Here is a 3,712-nt window from a genome sequence, read left to right as displayed (position 1 = left end):
TGGAAAACAGTTTAGCAGTTTCCCAACAAGTTAAACATAGAGTTACCAAGTAGTCCAACAATTCTATTTGTGTAATAGTCACATAAACCATAAACAATGCCAATGTCCATCAACTGATGAATGGATAAACAAATGTGGAAAATCCATAGAGTGGAACAGTATTCACACATAGAAAGGAATGAAGTACTGATACATGATATATGAATCTTGAAAACATCAAGTTTATGTGAAAGAAGCCAGACCAAGATATGTGACCAAAAGATCACATATTGTATGATTCTATTTATAGGAAATATCCAGAATAGCTATATCTATAAAGACAGAAAGCAGTCCAGTGGTTGCCAGGGGCTGAGGAAGAAGAACTAGGGAGGGACTGCTTAATGGATGCAGGACTTACTTTGAAGTAATAAAAGTTTCCTGTAACTAAATAGAGGTGATAGTTTCACAGTATCATGAATGTATTAAATGCCACAGAATTGCACATTCTGAAATGGCTTATGGCTAATTTTATGCTATGTGAATTTTATCCCTATTATACATACATGTATTAAAAAGCATGGTCATCTTCTCCCAAGATTTCTGTAACTTCTGTTCTACCAGCAATTCCTACTTGCTGGTAGAATTAGTTAGGGTCATTGTATCAGGGATCTTAGTTATCTTTCTACCTTGTAAGACAGGTTCTTAACCTTCAGTTCACCTTCAGGGAGTCAAAGGCCCCTTCAAAACTATATAAGGGAACAGAGCAGCCAGGAACCCTGGTGGAGGTGATGCAAGTGTCTTAGGAAGTGAGCTGTGCACACTCCCAACCCCAGAAACCAGGGGCACAGCGCTCTCACTCAGGGACCCCCAAGGAATGCTTTGCTTTTAGGCGTGTATCTAGTTCCCAGGGTCCATCACCACAGCCTCCTGCTGGCTCTTGGTGTCAGTCTGTGGGACAGTGGAATCCTTTAGCCTCTCCTGAAAGGGTGCTCAGCATGGCCTTGAAGGCCTGACCAGTGAATTAAAGAGTTTCTTATCCCACTTTTCCTGGGCTGTTAAGCTTGGGGTAGAAGGTGAGGGGCAGGCAGCAAGTGGGTCCCCAGGCATGGTACAGAGGCCAAAGCTGTGCCAGGAACATCCCACCTGTCTGCCCCTGGCCTTCCTTTCATGAAGCCTCGGGTTTGCCTTTAGCCTGTGCTGTTGTAAGTTGTGGTGTGTTTCTTTGTGAGCTGTTTTTATTTAATTGTGTAACTTTGTTTTTCCTGTTACTGTGAATCTAAGTTGTTGTGTTTTTAATTTTTTAAATAAATGTTACCATTTTTAAGATAATAAATTCCAAACAATCAAAAAAAACTCTACATGAAATTTTGTGTCCATATGTAAAGGGAGAAGGTACACCAAAATGTGGTTGCACAGAGGTCTCAGCCAGTCTCACAGGGGGTTGTGAAGCTGGGAAGTTTGAGGTCTTCAGGTATACCAGAGGGTCCAGCATTGCTTATAAAGGAAGAGAGCTCAGGCTGCTTCGAGGAGAGGACAAAACCTGCCAAGAGCAATTTCGGGAGAAGGACTCAATGGTGAGCTGGTGAATGAGCATCTTGGTCCTTAAAGAGGGATCCAAGAGCACACAACAGCATCCACAACTGATACAGCTGCAGTAGGACATTAGTACCATCTGGGTGTGGAGTTTCCAGAGGCAATTTGCTTCTCTTGCTTGGTGCTTCTTGATTCTGGATCATCAGTGGAAATCTTGACTTGGGTGATACCTCCTCCAGCGAAGTCGCCCAACAGCTTTCCTTCTGGCTCCCAGTTTCAGTGTGAGTCTCTGTTGGGGTCTCCTCACCCCTCCAGGCAGCCTTTTTGGGCTGAGCCCCTCTTGATTGACCCAGTCCAGCTCCCTTCCAGAGACTTTTCTAGCATGTACTAGAAGTAGTCTCAAAAATTTTTTTTTAACCCTGTTATCTAAATGTTACCAGAAAGAAAGATCAACTTCTCCAAACCAAATTCGTTATCCTTGGCAGATGTGCTCTGTGTTTCGTGTGGCTTACATCCAACAATTCTCTACCACTGGTCAAATCATTTTACTATCTGAGAATCTGATTTGCAACTAATTCATCTTGAAGTGTTTGACCAGAACCTACACTGCTTAAAATTAGAAATGCTATGTGTATTTTACTGAGATTTTTTTCAGTGCCCATGGTGGGTGATTGCTAACATCTGCTTTGAAATTATTCCAGACTAAAATCATTACAGCCTCACACTATAGCTTAGAAATTTGGATCTCAATTGCCTGTTCTCCCGTGTGTCAGAGCAGGCCGTGGGACTGCTTCTTGGGAGTATTTTCTTCCCTGCCCATAGTTTGTCCCTTACCCCACTGCTCTGCAGAGGTGGATTTCAGTTAGACTCTTTAATTTTCAAAGGATCTTAACTCTACTCTTAGCCTGTGACTGTCTTTTCTTTTAATTAGCAGAATAGTCACCTTTGAAATTCTTGCCAGAAATTACAATTTTGAACTCTCTGCTCTCGAACACTTACCAAAAGTTTCAAGAACTATTTAGAAGGGCTGGCTTGAAAAGCCACACAAACATTCCCTTAGATATTTAAAGTTTTTACCTTAGGATTACTTCAAACCATGTGAGTCTCCTGCTTTTTACAGAGGTGTAGATCTGTGATTTGGCCAACACTGAGGGAATTTATAAGAAACTCACTTAGGAGGTTATGGGGGTTGTGGTTGGGAAACCATCCACTTCATGACTGTGCTTCCTCTGTTTGAGGTCTCTGGGGTGTAAGGGAAATATGTATTTCTTCTTATGACCTAGCTTGTTGGTAGTTAGTGAAAGTCTGAACCTTGAAGATAAGCGTATCTTCCTTTTTACATTGAATTATTAAAAATTTCAAAGCCAAATTAGTGACTCATTTCTAGCAACATACCAAGATCGTAGGATATGCATTTTCCTCACCACCTAGCTTGTTTGTAGCTGGTGGAAAGAATGAATCTTGAAACTCAGTGTATCTCCCTCTTTATATTGAATTATCAAAGTCAATATATGTGACTCTTCCATAGCAACTATCAAGATCTTCAGAATATGCATTTCTTGGTATTAATATTATAATTTTCTGCCCATTTCCTTGTCATAGGCTCCTTTCAATATTTTTATCCTTTTGTTTATATATAATTTACCTTAAAGCCATCATAGAACAATGCTTAGTTATAAATAAAATGAAATAGCCATATCAACTTCAGGTTGACCTCTTCCTTGCCTAACCACACATTCTGATTTTTTAGAGCACGTCTAATCAAGTCTAATTAAATAATGAGGCTACACATGGACATCACCAGATGGTCAATACTGAAATCAGACTGATTATATTCTTTGCAGCTGAAGATAGAGAAGCTCTATACAGTCAGCAAAAACAAGACCAGGAGTAGACTGTGGCTCAGATCATGAACTCCTTACTGCGAAATTCAAACTTAAATTGAAGAAAGTAAGGAAAACCACTAGGCCATTCAGGTATGACCTAAATCAAATCCCTTATGATTATACAGTGGAAGTGAGAAATAGATTCAAGGGATTAGATCTGATAGACAGAGTGCCTAAAGAACAATGGACAGAGGTTCATGACATTGTACAGGAGGCAGTGATCAAGGCCAACCCCAAGAAAAAGAAATGCATAAAAGCAAAATGGTTGTCTGAGAAGGCCGTACAAATAGCTGAGAAAAGAAGAGAAGCTAAAG

This window comes from Oryx dammah, unplaced genomic scaffold (genome assembly GCF_014754425.2).
Source record: "Oryx dammah isolate SB20612 unplaced genomic scaffold, SCBI_Odam_1.1 HiC_scaffold_16, whole genome shotgun sequence".
Lineage (NCBI taxonomy): Eukaryota > Metazoa > Chordata > Mammalia > Artiodactyla > Bovidae > Oryx > Oryx dammah.
The sequence above is the reverse complement of the archived record's forward strand: the minus strand, read 5'-3'. Positions refer to the sequence as shown.